We start from the raw sequence: 25390 nt of genomic DNA, 5'->3' as shown, positions 1-25390 counted from the left end.
GGGTATTGGTGTAGGGATGACTGTTTTAGCTGTAGCTGCATGGTATGATGGGGGTATTGGTGTAGGGATGACTGTTTTAGCTGTAGCTGCCCGGTATGATGGGGGTATTGGTGTAGGGATGACTGTTTTAGCTGTAGCTGCCCGGTATGATGGGGGATTTGGTGTAGGGATGACTGTTTTAGCTGTAGCTGCCTGGTATGATGGGAGTATTGGTGTAGGGATGACTGTTCGCTGTCGCTGCCTGGTATGATGGGGGTATTGGTGTAGGGATGACTGTTTAAGCTGTAGCTGCCCGGTATGACGGGGGTTTTGGTGTAGGGATGACTGTTTTAGCTGTAGCTGCCTGGTATGATGGGAGTATTGGTGTAGGGATGACTGTTTTCGCTGTTGCTGCCCGGTATGATGGGAGTATTGGTGTAGGGATGACTGTTTTCGCTGTTGCTGCCTGGTATGATGGGGGTATTGGGGTAGGAATGACTGTTTTCGCTGTCGCTGCCCGGTGTGATGGGGGTGTGATGGGGGTATTGCGATAGGTATTACTGTTTTTGCTGTTGCTGCCCGGTATGATGGGGGTATTGGGGTATTGGGGTATGGATGACTGTTTTCACTGTCGCTACCCGGTATGATGGGTGTATTTGGATAGAAATGATTGTTTTCGCTGTCGCTGCCCAGTATGATGGGGTAAATATTTGGAAAGTTGATAAATGTACATGATTCTTTAAATTTAGTAAATTTATAATTTTACATTTAATACTTGCGATGAAATTATGTTCTTAATATTCTTACCAACATATAAGCTAGTTTTTTTATAAACAATGTTAATTTATTTTGCCATTTTAATTTTTAATTAATTAAAAAGCTATTATTGCTTGCTGGTATATTTTATATTCGATACATGACTAAAAGTCATTTTAATATAATTAATTTTTACATACTGTTATTGGTATTTTTGCCAAGGATTTCAACTAAAATTGGACATGAAATGACATATGTGTTTAAAAATAATATGGGGTTTCATATAAGAAATTGTAGGTCATATATTTTAAAGAAGAAAAGCTGAATTTGAGATAAAGATGACCAATAAGTAATTATTTTACAATATACTGAAAAATATATGGTACCAGGTCTAATAAATTTGAATGGCAAATAAGAAATATGATTTGTATGTAAAGAAAGACCTACACACATGCACTATAAATGATAACATACATAACAGTTACTATGCTTTAATGCTTCCTTTTTGACAGATGTATATATAGACATGTACAAGATTGTTTAAATTCTGAACCGTAAAGTAAATTTCAATGGCAGATAAGAAACTATGATTTCAATGTAAATACTTGATCCTCTCCAGTATATGGTTAACAGCCAATGAAGTGGGATGGGTTAAATATTGTGTTTAAAAAAGAAAGTAGACCTTTCTGAATTAATAGTTTACATTTTGTCAGCAACATGATGAACATGAAATAAAAAATATTTTGATTTTATGTGCCTTGCTGCTGGACTCTTATAAACTAAGTTTAAAACATCAAGCTATGGATAGTGATAGGGAGAGTGAGAGCCTGTTTTCACTGCGGCTGTCCCGGGTGATGGGTGATATAGGGGTCAACAGATGGGTTATAAGAAGGAGGAGGAGAACACATTTGAGGATAGAGACTATGGGAAATGTTGATTGCTTGTTACCTGATATAAATGTAACTACATACATATTTGGTAGTCAGAGTGAAGGCACCACAACACCTGGGATGGAATCTGATACTGACTTCTTGAATTGTGATAACAGAGAACATGTGGCTCTTAACTTGGCAACCTGGCAGTATGGAAAGCCAAATCTGCTGGTGTTAAAGAATGAGTTCACTCCTCCTCAACACTGCTACTTGCAGAGACTGAGAAGTGACTGTCCACTGCCAGCAGTACAAGCAGTAGGTCCTGATGATGTTCTAGATGGGGAAGGGAGAATAATATTGACTAATATAAACGTGAAATACCAGGACTTTACACAGCAACAAAGTGAATCTGGTGAAATAATAAGACATGGCCCATCAATGTCATATGATGAAAGGGTTGACATAGTCGATGGATACCATTGTAGCAAACTGCCAGAAGAATGCAAGTTCATGTTCCACAGAACACGCCCTGGACACTGGCCAAGACCTGAAATATTGGCCAGTGCCAGGGAGACTGGAGTATTCCTAGTGCCACAGGGCTACACAGAGAGCCCACCTAAACAATCATTGTGTAGATCTAAAGCATTAATGATCCCTTCAAAGTTAACAAGTTACCCTTATTCAAGATGGCAGTGGAGGTTTTCAACTTCATTAATGGAACGGCTTTTAATGTTTGATTTTAACACTGTTCAAGTGAAGGTATATACACTGACAAAAATATTGAGAAAAACGTGTTTCAAACCTTGGTTTGGTGACAGATTCAGCACATTTCATATTAAAACAGCAATGCTATTTACAATAGAAAACTATCCTACAGAAATATGGAGGGAAAACAAGATTGTGAAATGTGTGTGTCTACTTCTGACAACACTGAACAGATGGTTTAAACAAAAATACTGTCCCCATTTCACAATATCTGGAGTTAATCTGTTTGTTGGAAAGTTGCATAATTGGGAACTTCCAAACATATGCAGCATTATTTCACATCTCATCAACACAAAACTGCAGTGTTTGTTTTGCATTCATATGGACAATATTGATGTGAGATTGCTTCAATGGTCAAATCTTGAAAATGTATCATATGAGCATGTGGGCACAAGAACCCAAAACGATAGTGTTCTACAGAAACTACTGTTTGATGAATTAGATGTTTTGACTTGTTCAGCTGATGACATTGAAAGGCACTATTTCATTCTACAGAGTATGTCTGATTCATCAAGTGACCTTGAACAGGAAGTAGTTTCTATGCTGACCCCATTCCTATGCAGCACCCTTGCTTCCATGCTGGCTTCAAGGTGCATCTATCTTGGACAACCAATCACACAGGATATCTTCAACTGGTACCAGCGGTCTCTTGACTCGGACCTTATGTCCAGTAGGTTGAAATTTGCCTCCATGTTGTACTGCAGAGGGCAGTATGAGGAAGCTGCAGAAGTACTGACTTACTGTGAAGGGCTGCTGGGGCCAGAAGTGTGGCAGTGCTGTACACATTATGGAAGGAAATACCTGGAACCAAGCACTGAGTATAAGAAAAAGTTGATAGTCAACTCAAACACAGAGATGCGGAAGAAATACACAATGATGTGTATATCCTTCACAAAGGAAGAAATAAACTGTATTCCACAACATCTTGCATTTGAAATGCTGAGAAGGATAGAAGGTGAAGACAGATTAGGACATGAGAAGTGGAAGAACAATGTAGTCACTGACTGTGTCCCATTCCTTTATTACTTACAACATCTCACATATTGGGAGCTACACCAACCTAGGAGAGCACAAACAGCCCTACATAACCTACATGAGTATACAATGGGACCACCACATGGCCACATTGACACAGCCCACAACATGCTGGGCCACTGCTTTGAACTTCAGAACAGGCTGGACCTGGCGTGGATGTGCTACAACAAATCAATGGAAATCTATGACAGAGACAATGTCTCCATCTGGCATGCAGCCAAGATCCTACATCAGTTTTTACAAAGCTGATATCCACATTGACACAGCCTTAACCATTCTTAGACACGAGTTTCATAACATGCAATGCTTAGATGTGCTACAGCAGATCATTGAAGATACCTAACAATGTCTCAATTTGGCATGTAGCCAGAACACTCAAAAAGTTTTTACATTCAAACATAACTGCTACTTTTAAACGTGTTATTGCATTGCCTTAATGTGTTATTTCACCACTTACCGGTAATACATGTTTACAGATGTAAAACTTTATTTTGTTTGTGTGTTTTAATTGTATGAAACCCCACTTAATAGTGAAAGATGAAGAACAACATTTTAGAAAATTGTTCACTTATTTCTAAGAAAAAAATGTTGCCACAAAAAGAAGTCTTTAAACAGACAATATAATCTTGTGGGTAGATGACGTTAATATTGTAAAGTGGTAAACACTCTCTTGTGCGTAGACTAAATATTGATAATCAAAAATTATTAGTAAAAGATTTCATTGAAAATACACCAAGCAGTAGTAGAGTGTACTAGTACACTCTGTCATGTGACAAGATGTATCAAGTTTTAGAACAATCTCTCTTTAATTGTAGAAGTTGCTTGCTCCAGAAACTTCAATAGTAATCTGTGAATTAATTTAAGTTAAGGGGCACATTTCTCTTACATGGCTTTGCTGAAACTGATTGAAACTTTATTTAGCACTCGAACCCAAGGTGAGCAAGTGTACAAAGCATAGAAACAACTCTTCTAAACTGTGGAAGTAGTTTGCGCCACTCATATTATAGCCGTAAATGTGTAGATCAACTACAAGGGCAAGTTAATTTAAACCACATTGCCGCAATTTATGAGACCAATGTCAGACACTAATATACTTCATGGTGAGCCTGTGTACTAAGTTTCAGACCATCTCTTATAATCTGTAGAATTAAACCTAAAACACCTATCGCCATGGCGATAAAACGAATTGATCATGCAACTAACACAAATGTTCAAGGCACTTGCTTCTTTGTAATTTGTTGCAACAATCCATTCAATCTGTTCGCAGAAGTAGTTTGCTCAACAAATGTTTGCAACAACGTAAGGCCGACAAACTGAAATGCTAACTGCCAAACAGATAAACACGCCCACCCACACGTGCGGTAATGCGCACCCACACGCGCGAACGCCCCCCCCCCCCCCCAAACACACACAGACACGCACACACGCACACACACACTTTTGCCTTTCACTGACCTTCACATATGAGGCACTTATAATGCAATTGTTTTGTCTAGATGTTTTAAATTGTCAATGGCCAAATGTTATCACAGGTTTGATTTGAAAATGAAATAACACCTGTACATTGATTTCTTTTGATACTGTATGATTGGTCAATAAGTACAAAATGTCTCTTGAATAGAATTTTTGTGTAGTATCTGAACTTATGATCAATCCTGTAGTAATATTAGTAAATCATTAAAAAGACAAAACTTTTCATAAGTTAATGACACAGCAATGATGACTAATTTACAACTAATTCATAATAAGCATTTAAAGCTATCTGATAACCAATTTTAAAGCACTCAGTATATAACCCCAAGTTTAGATTGCTACTTGTATAATAGCCAACTGCACGTAAAGTGACATAATTTTCCCCGCTTAATGTAATCTAGCCTGTATTTGTTTTAATCTTGGTGTAAGATTATGCTTCGATTTTCCATAGATCTACATTGTATCACATTGCTTTCAAACAAAGGGTGTTGCTGTTTTCAAAAATGACTGCCATACATTTAAACATAATGTTTGATTCACACGGTGATATACTAAATTCTTATACTAATACATTCATTTGTTCTAAATCACATTAAAGAATTCTTGATCGATAATTTGCATTGTTTGCTAAAACTGGTCATACTCCACCTTGAATAAAGCGTCTAATGTAAAACAAAAAGGTTATTCTTACATAATTCTCACTTAAAACAGATTGACTTATGACAATTGGAATGACGCTAAGTCACCCGATGAAATATAATGCAAACATGTATATAGTTTTCATTGTTAGTTGCACAAGGTCCATGTTAATAATTGCAGCATACTAAGTGAAGCAATGATCAAGCACATTAATTTTTGAGTCGCCTGACTAGGCGACATATAGGGGTTAAGGGGTTACTTTTGTCCGCGGCAGTGGTGGTCGAGTCCCGTTTTCACTCGTCCGGGGCATATCTCGTAAACTATGAGTGGTGTCATCTTCAAATTATATATGTAGATAGATCTCATGGAGGGCAAGAGCATTGCTTAAGAACTGTTACTCTTGCTTTCATATTTTCAGAGTTATTGCCCTTGGTTTATTTTCATGTTTTAAGTTTTGTCCAGGCCATATCTTGTAGAATATAAGAGTTATCAACTTGAAACTTCATATCGCGGGATTAGCGCAAAACGGTTGTAACTGACTTTTTTTCCAAAGGTGATATTTTCATATTTTTTAACCTTTTTTACAAGCCTCCATAATATCCCAAAAAAATAGCTCTGTAATAAGGATAAATGTATATAAAGCCATATTTGTCAAAAGTTTGTATCTCGAGGGCTCAACGCAATAGTGTCGTAACTCCATTTTTTTTCACAAAATGATGTTTTTGCAATTTTTTTACATGCTTTAACAGTTTTCCATCTGTAATAAAAATATTTTTGAAAAATATTGATTTTTAAGTACTTAAAATGAAAAGTTGTCCAAAAGTCGTATCTTAAATTGACTATTTTCATTTATGCAACACTGTCGTAACTTGAGTTACATACAGTGTTGCACTGAAAACTATGCCAAGTTTGATTTAAAAAACTGTGCAACACTGTAGTAACTCAATGAATTTCAACAAAATGATGTCATACTAATGATGTAATAGTGCTGTGATGTCACTTTTCTCAGAAAAGAAAACAACAACAGTAAATATATACATGTACATGTTAAAAATTATGAAATCCAAAGAATTTTGAAGATTTATTTAGGCCACATCTGAAGATAACAGTTTTAAAGTGTTTTTATTTGTTTTTGTTTTTTAAGTACTTATGAACTATTCCTTATCCTAGTTATGTATTGTAACTTGTGCTTAAAGAAGTTAAATGATTACCTTAATATTTGATATTCTGAGGCGATTTAAGTTATTGCATTAGCATCTTAAGTGAATGAAGTCTTATCCTAATAAAACTGACTTTTTCCATAACTTATTTATCAAACTTAAAGGATATTTATGGTAGCATTTTGATAAATAAATGAGTCTTACTATACTTCTATACCATAGTAGTTCAATTAGCTTGCATTTTTAATGTGGTATTGGAAAACTAATATTTGTAGAAAAAAATACTTAAAGCTGCACTTTCACAGATTTCCCATTTTTACAACTTTTTTTATTTTTTGTCTTGGAAAGAGCAAATTTTTGCGTTAATATCTGCAAACCCGATGATAAAAGATTGCTGGCAAAGGATCAGATCGCAGATTTGCATATTTCCGTTCAAAAATTAATGTTTAATGGCTTAAACCGTTACTAACGGTTTAAGAAAACTGCATAAAACCTTTTTTTTTAACTGAAATATAAAAATCTGTGATTTATATTTTTGTCAGTAGTCTCATATTACTTGTTGCCATGGATTTTTGCAAAAAAATGGCTCGTTCCAAGACAAAAAATAAAAAAGTTGTCAAAATGTTTAATCGGTGAGAGTGCAGCTTTAAGGCAAAATATTGTGATTTGGATAAGAATTTTTGCTCCCTGAATTTGATAAGTAAAAATGGTTGGGAATCAAATAATGCTAATTCAAATAAGTTTTTGTCATTTTTTTGTTATCAATCTTTAGATTTCACATCGTGCTCTTAGCAAAAGCTACAAGGCATCAAGGAAGCAAAGTGTTTTGTAGCAGAGGTACACAATGTGTAGCAAATTTGGTGTGCGCATTAGTAACATCCTATACAATTCAACCAACAAACTGGATGAAATTTTAATTATGGGTGAATAAAATAAACCACACAAACACGTGGTGGTGACAAACTTTATAGGGATGTCAATTTGAAAAGGCTATAGTGGTTAACTGATGACATTCCTGATGTTCTGACCTTTGTTAACATTGTAAAGGAACATTCACTGCATGGAAGTTGAGATAGAAAAAGTTCCACAGTTCCCTTTTGGTCTCTATAAGATGCCCTAGCAGATACATTAGAATTCGATTTTTCCAAATGCATATTTACCATGGGGTGTTCCAGTCCAGCATACACATGTGCAATCATAAAAAAAAAGACAAAGCATCTTCTTTTTTGATCCCCATAGTAGGTCCAATAAAGGAATGCCAGTATGTGATGGGTCAGCTGTCCTGATAGGCCATGCAAATATTGAGAGCATGACATAGTTTATTGACCAGTTAGCCGAGTCTCTTGAGCCTGGGACAAGTGGAAATGTACTGTTTGAAGTACTTAATGTCAAAATGAAATGGATACTGAAGAAGATACTGATTCAGATTGGTCGGGGTTTAGTGAGATGAAGGAGGGAGAAATAACTTGCAAACCCTATTTAGCTCATGAGCATGTTTGCTAAGGCATGGCTCAGGAAGTGTCAGATGTATCAGACGTCAGCAGTGAAGAATGAGGTTTTATAGATGATGAGGACACAGACAGCTACATTTTAGATGCGTTGCTTCGAAATGAAGCAATGACAGACTTAAATAACAGTTCAGAATTCTTTCAAACATTTGATTTGAAAAGAGATGCTTGTGAAAATAATGTAAATGTTTGTGAGAGCTGGTTCAATGATGATGTTACAGTTTACATCATGAATGACAGCATTGATGGGCATGATATTGAGGGAGCTGATGTAGATGGTTATGATGGTGATGTTGATTGGGGTGATGTTGAGATTTGTGATGTTGAAGGAAATGGTATGAATAGTAATGTTGTTGATTGAAATAATGTTGGTGGGAATGCTGTTGATGGGTTTGATGGCAATGATGTTGATAGGGGAGGTGTTAATGGTTATGCTGCTGATGTGATTGATGGCAATGCTGTTGATGGGGTTGATGTTAATGGTTATGATGCTGATATGGTTGATGGGGGAGATGTTAATGGTTATGATGCTGATGTGGTTGATGGCAATGCTGTTGATGGGGTTGATGTTAATGGTTATGATGCTGATATGGTTGATGGGGGAGATGTTAATGGTTATGATGCTGATGTGGTTGAAGGCAATGCTGTTGATGGGGTTGATGTACGTGGTTATGATGCTGATGTGGTTGATGGCAATGCTGTTGATGGGGTTGATGTTCATGGTTATGATGCTGATGTGGTTGATTGGGGAGATGTTAATGGTTATGATGCTGATGTGGTTGATGGCAATGATGTTGATGGGGTTGATGTTAATGGTTATGATGCTGATGATGGGGGAGATGTTAATGGTTATGATGCTGATGATGGGGGAGATGTTAATGGTTATGATGCTGATGTGGTTGATGGAAATGTTGTTGATGGGGTTGGTGTTAATGGTTATGATGCTGATGTGGTTGAAGGCAAAGATGTTGATGGGGTTGATGTTAATGGTTATGATGCTGATGTGGTTGGTGGGAATGCTGTTGATGGGGTTGATGGCAACAATGATGATGATGGGGGAGGTGTTAATTGTTATGATGCTGATGTGGTTGATGGCAATGATGTTGATGGGGGAGATGTTAATGGTTATGATGCTGATGTGGTTGGCAATGATGCTGATGTTGATGATGAAGTGGGTTTTTTTTTAAGAAGATGATGATATACCATTAGTTTATCTTGTTGACAAAGGAGAAACTTCATTAGCTAATGAAAGTCAAAGCCCAATTTAAAAACCGACCAATGTAATAAACAGATTTGTTAAGCTTGTGCATAAAGCAAATCATTTTAGATGTCCACAACCCCTTTTTCCTCCTACTCCCATATGACACTACAGTGACAATGGTCCGGGTAGTCATCGCAAATAAGAAAACTTGATTGTTTTGTATTGATGCTTAAAACACATGCATTCTGCACATTGTATAGTCTGAAAATAGTTTTTTTAAAAAGTTATCCGAAAAAAAAAGTTAATTTGTTGTTCTTGTTTTACTTGGTGTAATGCTGCTTTGGCTAAAACATATTTTCTGGTAATGACCTGAAGTGTTTCTGAACCAGTTGAGTAGAGCTATAAGGACAAGTGAACTTGTGTGTATTAATAAGAATTTCCCCTTCGTGGAAACAAACCAAATATTTGAAAACAATGGTCAATATTGTAATTATTAGATTCCTTTGAAGGTCATTTTTTTCTGATAGTTTTAAAAACATTTTTGCTGACATTTTTTTTAATGAAATTTAATTGGGCAGTCAGATGGAATTATCAATAAATTCGCCAATTTTGTCAGTTAAATAAGGGAATGATTGTTATAAAGTAAAAAATATAAAATAAATGTACATTATTTCAAAATTGAATGATTATAAGTATTGAAAATGTGCTTTACAGCTTTGCGAAAATGATGTTAACTATAGCTGTTTTGAATTTATGTTTAAATCATGAATCTATATGCTTTGTTAAAGCTTAAACTGTCTTCGTGGCCTAGTGGTAAAGGGTCAGCCTTAGTTGTCTATTATCTGTTTAATTATAAACCATATTTCTCATTAATAATGACAAAGACAAAAAGTGCTACAGTGTTGCATAAATATATTTTCTCAAATTGAAATAATATCAGGTGGAAAACTGTCGTAAGTCAAGTTACGACACTGTTGCATAAATATATACTTTGATGAAATCTGACTTTTGAGGTGGAAAACTGTAGTAAGTCAAATTTTCATCAAATTCATCTTTTGTGTTCAATGTTTGAAGATAAGATATTTTTTGGTTTCAAACTAACATACAGTACAGCATTGTTATGTTTAAATACTTCAAATATATCCAACAGAAATAAATTAAGAAAGTTTTTTCCTTCTCCTGAACAATTTTGAAAAATGGAGTTACGACAGTATTGCGTTGAGCCCTCGATCTGAAAATGGCAATTTATTTTAGCGCAAAACAGTTGTAACTGCACTTACAACTGTTTTGCACAGAAAACTTTGAATCAATAAACCATTGGGATGGGATGTAACTCCAATATCATGATGACATCATTGATTACATCATGATTATTTAACATTGTTTTTGAGGAGAGACAGTCATATTGATGAAAAATGATTTGTTTTTAAAATAAACTCCCAATAAAATGAAAAAAATGCATGTTTAAACATCACAATTACGAACAATATCTCATGTTTTATTCCTTTAGTCCTATTTTTTCATTTATATTAATAATGTGTATGATATATTGTCCGATAAGATTAAAAAGTCATATATTTAGGAAAAAGAATTGAAGAATTTGATAGTATCTTTAGGCTCTTGCTTAAGAAAAAAATATGATTAGGAAAGTTAATTTAAGTTTAAAATTAAATATCCCTTTTTAAAATTTTATTTAGTTTTCTGTGTAAAGTTCGGATATGATTTTAAAACAGGAAAAGAATGTGTGTGTTTTACAAGAATATTGTTTCTCTTAGTAGTTTTTATTTGTAAATATTAATTATTTATTTATATTTCGTGGGCTTTTTATGGTAAAATAAATTTGCATGTTAAAATTTTATATTTTGGCAATATTGACATGTTTTGTACACAGAATCATAACTTTTATAAACTAATGAAAACCAAAGGCAATTGATCTAATTATTAAGGTACATCATTATTGGTGAAAACACAAATTAATTCCCCTACCAATTCTAGAATAATGTTATATACTTTAACTGAATATTTCGTATCCTATAACACGCTTATTTCCAGCATAAAACTTTATCCAATGGAAGCTATTTTGCAACCGATTTTTTGCATTTCTTGACACTCTCCGAGTCAAAAATAAATTCCTTCTTTCTTTTTGTTCATGTGATATTCATGAGCTCTCGCTTGATTGAATGATCTTCAATAGCAAAAAAGTAGATCTATTGAAGTCATTTCGACATTCGTGAGTTCTGAAGATTGAATCAAATCTTATGGATGAAATTCTGATGTTCATGAGCTATATAGTTTCATGCCATTCTGATGTTCATGAGCTATATAGTTTCAAGCCATTCTGATGTTCATGAGCTATATAGTTTCAAGCCATTCTGATGTTCATGAGCTATATAGTTTCAAGCCATTGTGGTGTTTATGACTAGCGAAGATCTAGTGAAGTCATTTTGATATTCAAGAACTCTGGTGTTTGAAGTCATGCTGATGATTTTGACTAGGAAGAAGTAGATCTATTGATCATTTGAATATTCATGAACTCCGTAGTCAAGTTCATGCTGGTGTTTATAAATTTCGAGAAGTACCTATGTAAAGTAATTCTGATATTCATGAGCTATACAGTTTGAAGTCATGCTGGTGTGTTTATGACTGGCGAAGAAGTAACTCAATTTAAGTCATTTTGGTATTCATAAGCTATGTCAGTTAAGCCATGCTGGTGTTTCTAACTGACTGGGTAGGCAGTATGAATAGTTGTAAAATAGTAGGTATTTGGTGTAACTATTATGATCATTCTTTTTGCATTATATTTTGTTGCAAAATATTAAATAATAATGTTTTAAGTACAATAAAAAATAAACATTTAAACTTAAAATTGGCCTATCATATTTAGTGTAGAAATGATTGTCTATTGATATAGAATTGACTCAGATAACTTACAATATCATAACTTGATATTATAAACATTATATATTATATTTTGTATTTTTGTCATCATATTTGCAACTTGCATAACTTCAGTAATTTCTTAAGCAAACACTTAATTCTTATTTTTGACTGTTGTCACTACATTTTAGCACCTTTTTTGTTCTATGGTTTTGCTAATCATAAGAATAAGGCTTTAACACCTATGCAAGTTGTGATAAGCATATATTAGATCAAAGAAACAAAGATTATCTAAAGGAAACTCTTAATCCTTAGCCGAGTAAAACTCTTAAGATGACAGTGCCAGTTGTTGGCAACTTAGCCTCAAATTTAGTATTTAAACCCATGACTTTCCAGTCCAGGTTGTCATTTAACCTTGGACAATAAACATCGGAAGTCTGATTTGGGTACTTGTCATCTTATAATATCACAGGGACGACCCCCTCTAGCAATCTTCGCTGTGCCGTCGTCGGGTTGTAGTCCGACACCGAAATAGCGTCATAAAATAATCATTGTCATGGTTGTCATGATGGTTACTACTGGTCACTACTACAAGTAACTACTGGATAAAAAATAGATAGAAATCAGATCTGATGGAAATCATTCTAATTTTCATAAACTAAGTTAATGGAAATCATGCTGGGGTTAATGATTTTTTTCGAATGGATGGAAGTTATTCTGAAATTCATGAGCCAATTAGATGGAAAACATGCTGGGGTTAATGATTTGTTTAAGAGTAGATGGAAAGTATTCTGATATTCATAAGCCAAGTAGATGGAAATCATGTTTGGGTTAATTATTTGAGAAGATTGAAGACATTCTGATATTCATGAACCAAGTAGATGGAAATTATGCTGGGGTTAAAGATTTGTTTCGAGAAGATAGAAGACATTTTGATATTCATGAGCCAGTTAGAATGAAATTGTGCTGGGGTTAATTTGTTTAGAGTACCAGATGGAAGTAATTATGATATTCATGAGCTAACATGGAAATTGTACTGGGGTTGATGACTGGTTTAAGAGTAGATGACAAGTATTCTGATATTCATAAGCCAATTAGATGGAAATCATGCTGGGGTTAATAATTTCTTTCGAGAAGATGGAAGTAATTCTGATATTCATTAGCCATTTAGATGGAAATCATGCTGGGGTTAATAGATTTGTTGAAAGTAGATTGAAGTCATTCTGATTATCATGAGCCAAATAGATAGAAATCATGCTGGTGTTAATGATGTTTAGTGTAGATGGAAAGTATTCTGATATTCATTAGCCAAATAGATAGAAATCATGCTAGTGTTAATGATGTTTAGTGTGGATGGAAAGTATTCTGATATTCATGAGCCAAGAAGATGGAAATCATGCTAGGGTTAAGGATTTGTTAAGAGTAGATGGAAAGTTCTGATATTCATGGGGCAAGTAGATGGAATTTGTGCTGAGTAAAGCAGTACTGGAAGATGGAAGTCTGATATTTATGAGCTTTGGAAATATCTTAGCCCTTAAATGATTTCATCGGGATATGATGTTTTGGTACCGGATTTGGTCATTGTCAATTTAAAAATAGCTTTCATTTATTACCTATGATTTTACTAAATGATTATTTTAAATTTCAAGTTCTTGTATATTTTGTACAGATTGATGGTCATTATAAGAGCTGATATGTCATGAGAATGCTATGATGACTTATAAAAATGTTTCTGGATATCATTTTAACTTAAAAACTAGAAATAAGAAATATACATGCATATCTTAATTAGTGAATGAAATTGCTATTTTTATCACAATTGTACTTACAAAATGCTGATATTCATCATTAACAGTTTGAATTAAGCTGATTATTAACTTAAAATATGATGTTGAAGATAACTGCAGTATATATTGTTGTTGTTTAAATAAATTTATTATTTAATTGTCTTTCATATATATAATAATTTAATTGTTTTTTATGTATTATAAATGTGATATTAAACTAAAATTTTACCCAAACCCCTGTTTGTGCTAAGTATATTAACAAAAATATTCATAGAATATAAGATGTTCTATACACAACTAAATTTTCAAAAAAAGTGGAAAATATCATAGCTATTATCCTCAGTTGATGTATTTAAGTATAATTTACATTGCAAGTAATGGTGCTTTAAAGTCAAATATCTTAAAGCTGTCAAAGAAATTTTAATAAAAAAGATTCAGTTACAACCCTTTTGCGCAAAATGTATTTAGAAATATCTTCAATTTTTCAGGCAAAACAGTTGTAACTGACTGTTACAACCCTTTTGCGCAAAAATAAATTTAGAACATTCCTCATTTTTTTGTGCAAAATGGTTGTAACTGACTGTTTTACAAATATCTCTTTTAGAAATTGAATGCAAAATGTTATTGTGATTTATTCATGAAAAGTACACAAATATAAAGCTTTAATAAAAAAAACAAAGTGAAAATGATAGGAACTAGGAAAATAAATCAGTTTTTATGCTCTCCTGAACAATTTTAAAAATGTCAGTTACAACCGTTTTGCGCTAAGCCCGCGATATGTAGATAGATTTCATGGAGTGCAAGTGCAGTGCATATTAACAGTAACTCTTGCTTTCTTAGTTTTAGAGTTATTGCCCTTTGTTAGTTTTCATGCTAAAGGCTCACTTAATAAATATTTCTTGAACTTGTTACATAAATATGTGTATTTTATGACAACTTAAAACAGATTATATGTATACATTAAGGTATACTGTTCGTTACTGTTCGTTTTTTTCCAGTTTGAAGTGGCAGCTTATGCCTGTGTTCCGAATTTCTTCTATCTGGCGGTCACCCTGCTGTTTGGACTCATCGTTGGCATCTTGGCAAAGTTCAGCTTTGGACGAGCTCTCATTCTGAAAGTAAGTAGTCTTAAGCTGTAAGTACACTGTGCAGCATGGCGTAAAGCTGCAACTTTGTGTTGGATTAGCTCAAATTAAGCATGAACGATTAGAGGAGTTCTATTTGACACATTTTTTGAAATACAGCACTGTCAACATTCCCTGTCTAAGGTAGATATTAAGCAATTCATTTCTTACCTTGTGTGTGTTTTAAAGGAAAGGGTTAAGATGTTGTCTTAGAATACAACCTAAATTTACAGCGAATGAAATTGCAGATAGGCAATCATTAAGTTTTAGGCTCAACCTTTAACTATCACAGGTGTTTAAAATCCGATTTTGTGTGGACAATGTGTCGGCAAATGAGGTTGTATTCTAAGTTCTTTAGATGACCTGAATTTGCAACGTTCACTCTGACCAATTTTTTCATTAAGATTTATATGCATGTCATCAAACTATTATGTAATATTGGTTTTATCATCGTTGGAATTGTTGTCGAAGATTTTAAATTAGGTTTTAAAATTTGTATACCCATGTTGCCAGAGACATTTGCACTTGTATAGCAAAGCCAATATCTCCAGCTTTTATAACTATTGAGTCAGATCCCTGTTTTTACTGAAAGAAAAATACTTGGTTAGTCAGCTGTATTTATATCCTATCCTATGTATGAATAGATAGTACTCGTGTAAAAATATATTATGATTAAGGCTGGTCATTAATTATTTCATTTTCTTTCCACAGTATCCACACATATTTACCTTTGGTGTGTTCAAACAAGGAGGACCTTCAAAGAAACAGGTAAAATGTGATATTGGTAGCCAATGAGGGATATGATCATTTCAGTGATATAGTTATAGAAACAAAGGGTCATAATGAATATGACTATATATCCAATACATTAAATGTTTCCTTATCTTGTGCATTACGAAGGTAGAAAATTAATAGTTGAGTTCAAATTCATTATAAAATACATCCATTTACAAGGCCTCACGTGTATAATATGCAAGTTATAGAGTGAAGGTTTGGGCCTAGATTCCTACTAACGAAATCAGAGCCTGCCTAACTATAACGTTTATTATGCAACAATTAATAAATAGTTCAAATGAACTATCTTATAAAAATGGCGACATGAACCTGTTTTTAAGCTTCTCCTGTGGTCATATTTTTTACATTTTTTATGTTGGTCGGATAACAGGACATTATTCATTGATGAATATGATAATGATTATGATGATGATGATGATAATGATGATGATGATCTGTTTCATGTCTGTTGGTGAGAAATGTACATGTAGTAAATCTATCAGGTAAGTTGGTAAGCATGGGTAACCAGAGATGTTTCCCTTCTTTGGACAGTCTGTCTCTGGCATTTATCACAAAAAAATACCACACCATGATTGATCAACATTTAACACCGATCCTTGAACAGTTTCCAAAGATTGACTAATGTTGTATTGTTGTCAGGGTCAATTTTGAATGTAGAACATGACCTCACATTAATGTAGCTTTCTTGTCTGTCATGATTATCAATATAAAATGCTCATAGAGTTTGCCTTATATCAGAAGGACCACGGCTGTAACTTCATTAGAATGTGCAGCAATGCCCCTTATTCTGGCTGATCTGGTTGTCGAAATTTATTACATTGTCTATTAAAATAAGATTGATGGACAAAAAGTTTTATCTCCCTGGTGTTCTCTTGTAATAAAAAAAATGATTGGTGATTCCCCGACAGATGGAGACAGGAACATTTAGCATCACAGTGGTCGGCAAGGGTTGGAAGGAGAAGCTTCCTGATGCAGACACAGAGCATGACACAGCCCCCGACACCCAGATGATTGTGCGGGTGTCGGGCCCGGAAGCGGGATATGTTGCCACGCCAATTGTCATGGTTCAGTGCGCCTGTACTCTGCTGAAGGAAATCTCTCAAGACAAATTTAGGTATGATTAAAGCTGCGTTCTTACTATAAAATAAGCAGTACCATAATATATGCAACTGTTTAAATATATTACAAATGATGAATATTTGTGCATTCTAGCTATTAAATACACGGTTACAATCTTGTTTTTAATTAAGGGGAACTCAAAATTTTGTTATATTTTTTCTATAGTTTATTTTCTAAGGCAAAGCGAACAAATAAAAGCCTTTTGTAAAGCAATGAACGTTCAACACTATAATTGTAAAATTTATTGAAACTTTGTAACTTTTATACATAATATTCACTCTAATATAGATTCTAATAGAAGCCATTTAAAGACCTTATTACAGATTAGTATTTTATGTATTTTAAATATATTTCAGGGGTGGTGTGTACACAACAGCCATGCTTTTCCGAGAAACAAACCTGATTGAACGACTCATCAAAAACAACATCAAGTTTGAAGTCGTGAAAGAACAATTCCCTCTGTGAACAATAGATGGGCTCAAATTCCTGTCCATATGTGAACAATAGCTGGGACCTCACTATCAAAACTAGCTTTATCTTTGCACTCTAATGTCATTTGCCATGACATTATGTCATGTGAGACTTTTGTATGTAATCGTCTATTTATACAAATTATGACATGCCTTTGTAAACAAAACAATAAAGAGTATGTTTATATTACTTAAGTAAAATAATTGAGGCTCTTCAGATTCATAAGTCATAATTTTATAGCTTTTTCAACCTATGCTTTGATGTACAACATAAGGTACCTGTACGCTAAATTATACACATTATATAATTACTAATATATGTAATATTAACTACATGTATATTCTAGTAATTATTGCAATCAAAAGTCACACCGTAATTCAAAAGCTTTCTGATCATTTACCTTGAGTTATAATATAAGCTACCTGTGTATTCAAACAATATGGGCAATCAAAAGTTCTAATTTAAAAGCTTTCTTAATCTATATAGTTTGAGATACACTATTTGCTTCATGTATATTTTTGATAAACCCAAAGATAATTGCTAGTATCTACATAAATCAAGTCACATGATAATTATGATGTAAGTGGTAAACACCGAGTCCCAGTTTTCTGTGGCTAAATATAGAATGGAGGCACAGATACATGTGTGACAAGTACTTAAGTGCTAGATATTAGATGTACATTTTAGTAGGGGTTTCAATAATTTGTATCTTATTAGATCTATCGAAGATTGGATGCACACTTGTGAATAAACATGTTAATATTATTCGTTTGTTTTTATGAATAACTTGAACAACTTGAATTAAATAACCTGCCCAAAACTGATTATAGTAGTTCAGAATAGCAGAAGACCTGATAAATATCAACCACTTGACCTACTGAATTTTTTTTTCGGTATTATAATTGCGAAATGTACACAAAAACATGCATAGTATCAAAATATTACATTATTTTCCTTGTATAATGTTCGAACATTATTTGTTGTAATTCTTTGCATTGCACATTGCTTCCTTATTTGTTCATGTATTTGTTTTGTTTTTACTGTATATGACTTTCTATATAACGATTGCTCTTACTTTTACATTTATTAGCTAAACGTACTATCTTTGACTTGCAGCTGTTAATAAAGTATCGCTATAAAGAATGCAATTGGAATAGTTTTTATTGTTTTGAGTTTGTGAAAACAATTTATTCTAATAGTCTTGGGATAGAGTCTGAGTTGATCATGACTTGAAAAATGTTGAAGCTAGTTGAACATTGTGTTATTAACTTTAACTTGGAATCCACATGCAATTTCAATTATGCACATACTCGCCAGACACAACGTATTGGATTATACAGGCTCTGAAGTCAAACAAATGATTTCCGACAATACTCGATCATCGTACAATCCCTACCAGCCACTCATGAAACGCATAACTCTGACTGAAATACATGTTCAGTTATGACCCTTGATCAGCTGTTGAACAGAAAAAATGTTTTGCACCCACTTGAAGTGCACTTGTGTGCAGTTTATAAATTACTACATCGCTATGACTTTATTATACATTTGTCCTGCTCGCGAATCATGCAATTAAGACCATGTAGCAACTTACAAGTCAACTTACTCTGACTGAAAAACCTGTTGAGTTTTCCCCTTGATCAACTGTACAAACAGAAAGCATTGGCAACTGCTTGCAATACTCTAGTCAATAACCTGGAGAATTACATTGTCATACTGCTTAATTATACATTATTGCATGAAGTTATACATTCTTACTTGTTGCATTAAAGAAGTAAGATTTAAGACGTTTTTCCTTTATCAAAGGGAATGAGATCCGCCATCTGGCTCAAGACCACAGTTATCTGCCCCCCGTTGACCAAGATCCGGATGTGAATACAGAAAAAAGAGTGCTTGTGTTCAAGTATCAATATTTTATTTAATAATTGAATGAAAAAGAAGCAAAAAATGTCCTTTTTGCAGAGAACTTGACTGAATTTGACACTCTTCTGCAGAAATTAATAGTTTTCAGTGTAAATATTGGAAAAATCATAGCTTGTGGAAGTCTGAAAATTAGTTGTTTGTAGCCGATTGACTCCTTGCCGGAAGGGTTATGTATTTGAACTCAATTTTGACAGTCAGCTAGGTCAATGGTCAACATGGTGTTTTCTTGTGATTATATTTTGTGTCTTAAATTGTTCTAGAGATGTCATGTCCTTCTTTTTCAATTGAGGTGTGAGAAGTCGAAAGCCAGGTTAGTGTCTATGAAACATAAAGTAAAAATAACTGTGGACTCACGCCATCTTGAAACGACGGCATGTCGGAAACATACTCTGGGATTTCTTACATCATATTGTGTTCCCACCATCTTTAAAACATGCGCGCGTATTATTCAAATTTTAAATGAAAACTTGACATTTTTTAGTTTAAACCTTAATGGTACAGCGTTATACTAGCGCGAAAGAGATTTATCAGCTGTATATTTTAGAGATTTACTTGTAATCATTTGATTCCAGTAGAATCAATCAAATATCTAGCCAATAGTTTGATATTTCATTTATGGCTTTAATAGAGTATTTTACCAAAGTCACCGTTAAATGTGAACAAAAAACCTGTTGATAAGATAAATGAAGTCAATTTGATATAATACAGCAAGGGAAATAACGCTGTAACGTGATGCGGAATACGGAGATAAGTTATTTGTCCAAACGAATATATATGATTCGTTTTTGGAAAATACAACTCAAGATAAAGATGAGCGTACTGCCACCATACTAGAGGAAGTTGATACCATATCATATTGTCTATGATTAAAATAGAAGGCGAAACTGATTAGTTTTCTGATATTCATAATTGTTGCTTATTTGTTTGCTCTAAACTGTGTATTACCTTCATTCCTTTAAAATAAGTTCAGTTCAGTACATACCTATTTATTTTAAAAAATTACGCAAGATAAACACCGGTTGATAAAAAGATTTGTACGCTGATTTATGAGGCCCAATAAAGCTTATTTCGTGCGCTCTCAAGTTCGTTTTCAACCCAACGATCGATCGTTTTCTCCCGCTTAACACAATTAGGTTACATTACTCCATATTATCCAATAAATGTTGGGCCTTCATTGACCAAGGGTTAAAACACACCAAAAATGGTTAAGTTTAAGGGCAACTTTTGGTTCAACTGAGATCTTAAATACAGTTCATCCAATGGACTTTATACATCACACAATTGTTTAAGGCCATCACACAATTATATTACATCAATCCATGTTATAATAAAAACAAGTTATGGCGTTTGATGGACTTACAAAGTTGGTGAAATTTTAGGACAATTTGAGATTTATAATCAGTTCTCAAATACTATTCCATCACAGTTGTTTAAGACAATTATACAAATAAGTTACATCACTTATATCAATTTTGGCTCTTCATTCAGTAAAAGTTTTACGACATTTTTGTATGTTAAAAATCATTCACTCCATGGACTTCATACTTCACACAGTTGTTCAAGGCTTTCACATAATTAGGTTACATACCTCTTTATGAACATAAAGGCCAAATAGTATTTTTTTTTGATAATTGTGTTGTAAAAGCTGAGATAGCACTGCAAAAACTTTGCTGTAAGTAAATGACCATTCAAGATATTCACAAGGAACTTTGTATACACTTACCAGTCAGATTGTGCATATGTGTAGGAGGCCCACAATTCTTGCTTCTATATGTGTCAATTTATGCCCCTTTGATGAGGGAGAAAAACACGCTATATGGTTCGCTTCAGTGACATCAAGCTATATTCATTCAAATAGGATAACTGGCTGGATAAAATGAGAGGCTTGTTTATACATGAGATTCATAAATAATTAAGCATTTTTGGACTTTTATTGCGTATATGAAAAGAGCAATTTTAAATTCTGGTATAAATTTATAATAAAAACTACAATAATATTTGTTTTCTTTGAATATGAATAATATGTTTTAGCATTTGTATATGGCTGTTTATGAAACGTTTTGTATGCGCCTGTTCTTAGAACAGGACATATTTTAGTTTCACCTGCATTCAAAGAGCGGGACATATCATAGTTTCATCTGCATTCATAGAACGTGACATATAGTTTCACCTGCTTTCAAAGAACGGGACATATAGTTTCACTTGCATTCATAGAACGGGACATATAGTTTTACATGCATTCAAAGAACAGGACATATAGTTTCACCTGCATTCATAGAACGGGATATATAGTTTCACATGCATTCATAGAACTGGACATATAGTTTCACCTGCATTCATAGAACGGGATATATAGTTTCACATGCATTCATAGAATGGGACATATAGTTTCACCTGCATTCATAGAACAGGACATATAGTTTCACCTGCATTCATAGAACTGGACATATAGTTTCACTTGCATTCATAGAATGGGACATATAGTTTCACCTGCATTCATAGAACAGGACATATAGTTTCACCTGCATTCATAGAACAGGACATATAGTTTCACTTGCATTCATAGAATGGGACATATAGTTTCACTTGCATTCATAAAATGGGACATATAGTTTCACTTGCATTCAAAGAACAGGACATATAGTTTCACATGCATTCATAGAACTGGACATATAGTTTCACCTGCATTCATAGAACGGGATATATAGTTTCACACGCATTCATAGAATGGGACATATAGTTTCACCTGCATTCATAGAACAGGACATATAGTTTCACCTGCATTCATAGAACTGGATATATAGTTTCACATGCATTCATAGAATTGGACATATAGTTTCACTTGCATTCATAGAATGGGACATATAGTTTCACTTGCATTCATAGAACAGGACATATAGTTTCACCTGCATTCATAGAACGGGACATATAGTTTCACTTGCATTCATAGAATGGGACATATAGTTTCACCTGCATTCATAGAACAGGACATATAGTTTCACCTGCATTCATAGAACAGGACATATAGTTTCACTTGCATTCATAGAATGGGACATATAGTTTCACTTGCATTCATAAAATGGGACATATAGTTTCACTTGCATTCAAAGAACAGGACATATAGTTTCACTTGCATTCATAGAACGGGGTATATAGTTTCACATGCATTCATAGAACAGGACATATAGTTTCACCTGCATTCATAGAACGGGATATATAGTTTCAATTGCATTCATAGAACGGGACATATAGATTCACTTGCATTCATAGAATGGGACATATAGTTTCACTTGCATTCATAGAACAGGACAGATAGTTTCACCTGCATTCATAGAATTGGACATATAGTTTCACCTGCATTCATAGTACGGGACATATAGTTTCACCTGCATTCATAGAATGGGATATATAGTTTCACCTGCATTCATAGAATGGGACATTTAATTTCACCTGCATTCATAGAACAGGACATATAGTTTCACCTGCATTCATAGAATAGGACATATAGTTTCACCTGCATTCATAGAACGGGACATATAGTTTCACCTGCATTCATAGAATGGGACATTTAATTTCACCTGCATTCATAGAACAGGACATATAGTTTCACCTGCATTCATAGAACGGGACATACTATAGTTTCAGCTGCATTCATAGAATGGAACATATAGTTTCACCACTCGCCTTAGGGCGTTGTCAATTGGTGTCCAGTATGTTGTCTCTCCTTAGAAGCAATTGTCCACTTATCGCCAAATTTGGCCAGAATCTGTATGGGCATAATATATGGGACACCTTCAATCCAGCCATATTAATTAAGTCAGTCAAGATTGATAGCTCTTTAAATCAAATAGATAACCTAATATCCGTCCTGAACGATCAATAACTTTTGAAGCCTTTGAACAATCATCACCAAATGTGATAAGAATGTGTGTTGGCATAATATCTTGGACAATTTGGCACACAGCCATTTGGCTGAAGTCACTCTAAAGTTATCGCCTTTGCTGTAGAAACTCCCTGAAAAGGCATAATATCTCTTTGATGAACATTATCTTTGGCACTGCAGTTTAATAACCCTCTAATTGGTAAAATTTGTATTTGAAAAAAGCATTGTAATTAAAAAACAGTATACTTCTTGTAATAGGTCTTAATTCAAATCTTATTCCAGTCAATTGAAACCATGTGATTTAAACACCTAGTGAATCATAAAAGATCTAAAGAGCACAAACTAAAAGCAAGTTTGTGGGTAAAATGTTTAGAAATAAGTCAGCATTCTCAAAACTTGCTATCATTTCAACTTACTAGTATTACATAGACAACAAATGTTGGGAAATACCTTTTAAACCAGATATTAATAATCTTTATGGGCATGCCTACTAAACTTAAAATAATTTGAATACAAGATTTGAAATATGATCTCATTTAACAGTTAACTTTTGAAACTCATGATCTTCCACACAAGTAGGTAATGTATCAGAAATGAAATCAAATCAATGCTTGATTTAAACCTGTTTTATTTTGAATAAGAAAGTAAACAGTAATTTACTACAAGATATATCAATGCAATATACATCTTAAAGGAACTAAATTCCAAAAATTTAACCCATTTTAAAAAAATCATGTATAGGAATGACTGCTTTTGCTTTTACTGCCCGGTATGATTGGGGTATTGGGGTAGGGGTGACCGTTTTTCACTGTCGCTGCCAGGTATGATAGAGGTAGGGGGGTAGGGGTGACTGTTTTCGCTGTTGCTGCACTGTATAATAGAGGAGTGACTGTTTTTGCTCTCGCTGCCCTGTATGATGGGGGTATTGGGGTAGGGATGACTGTTTTCGCTGTGTTTGCCTGGTACGATGGGGTATTTGTGTAGGGCAACTGTCTTCGCTGTCCGGTATGATTGGTGTATTGGGGTAGGGGTGACTGTTTTTGCTGTCGCTGTCTGATATAATTGGGGTAGGGGTGACTGTTTTTGCTGTCGCTGTCTGATTAAATTGGGGTAGGGGTGACTGTTTTTGCTGTCGCTGTCTGATATAATTGGGGTAGGGGTGACTGTTTTTGCTGGCGCTGCCTGGTATGATGGGGTATTGGTGTAGGGATGACTGTTTTAGCTGTAGCTGCCCGGTATGACGGGGGTATTGGTGTAGGGATGACTGTTTTAGCTGTAGCTGCACGGTATGATTGGGGCATTGGTGTAGGGATGACTGTTTTAGCTGTCGCTGCCGGTATGACGGGGGTATTGGGGTAGGGATGAATGTTTTAGCTGTCGCTGCCTGGTAAGATGAGGGGATTGGGATAGGGATGACTGCTTTTGCTGTCGCTGCCCGGTATGATGGGGGATTCGGAGTAGGGATGACTATTTTTGCTGCTGCTGCTGGGTATGATGCTGGTATTGGGGTAGGGATGACTGTTTTCGCTGCAGCTGTCCGGTATGATGGGGGATTTGGGGTATGGGTGACTGTTTTTGCTGATGCTGCCTGCTATAATGGGGTATTGGGGTAGGGGTGACTAGTTTGGCTGTTGCTGCCCAGTATGATGGGGTATTGGGATAGAGGTGACAGTTTTCTCTGTTGCTGCCCGGTATGATGGGGGTAATAGGGTAGGGCTGACTATGTTACCGACACTTTCCGCTATAAAGGGGGTTTTGGGGTAGGGATGACTGTTTTCGCTATGTTTGACTGGTACGATGGGGTATACCGTATTGGGGATGGTATGGCTGTTTTTGCTGTCGCTGCCCAGTATGATGGAGGTATTGGGGTAGGGATGACTATTTTCGGTGCCCGCTATAATGGGGGTATTCGGGGTAGGGATGGCTGTTTTCGTTATTGCTGCCTGCTATGATGGGGGGTATTTGTGTATGTGTGACTGTTTTTTGCTGTCACTGCCTGCTATGATTGGGGTATTGGGGTAGG

At 34.6% G+C, this 25390-nt stretch overlaps 1 long non-coding RNA gene across 1 annotated transcript; it reads left to right on the top strand.

Moving 5' to 3' along the window:
* The first annotated feature begins 1256 nt into the window (after positions 1-1256).
* Positions 1257-18326, top strand: LOC128207253 (uncharacterized). The gene is made up of 5 exons (XR_008256669.1): positions 1257-1294; positions 15051-15170; positions 15888-15944; positions 16880-17085; positions 17447-18326. It is a non-coding gene; the product is annotated as an uncharacterized LOC128207253 (long non-coding RNA).
* Positions 18327-25390: the final 7064 nt, after the last annotated feature.

This window comes from Mya arenaria, chromosome 11, assembly GCF_026914265.1.
Source record: "Mya arenaria isolate MELC-2E11 chromosome 11, ASM2691426v1".
NCBI lineage: Eukaryota > Metazoa > Mollusca > Bivalvia > Myida > Myidae > Mya > Mya arenaria.
Note: the sequence above shows the minus strand (reverse complement) of the source record. Positions and strands in the feature narration are given on the sequence as shown.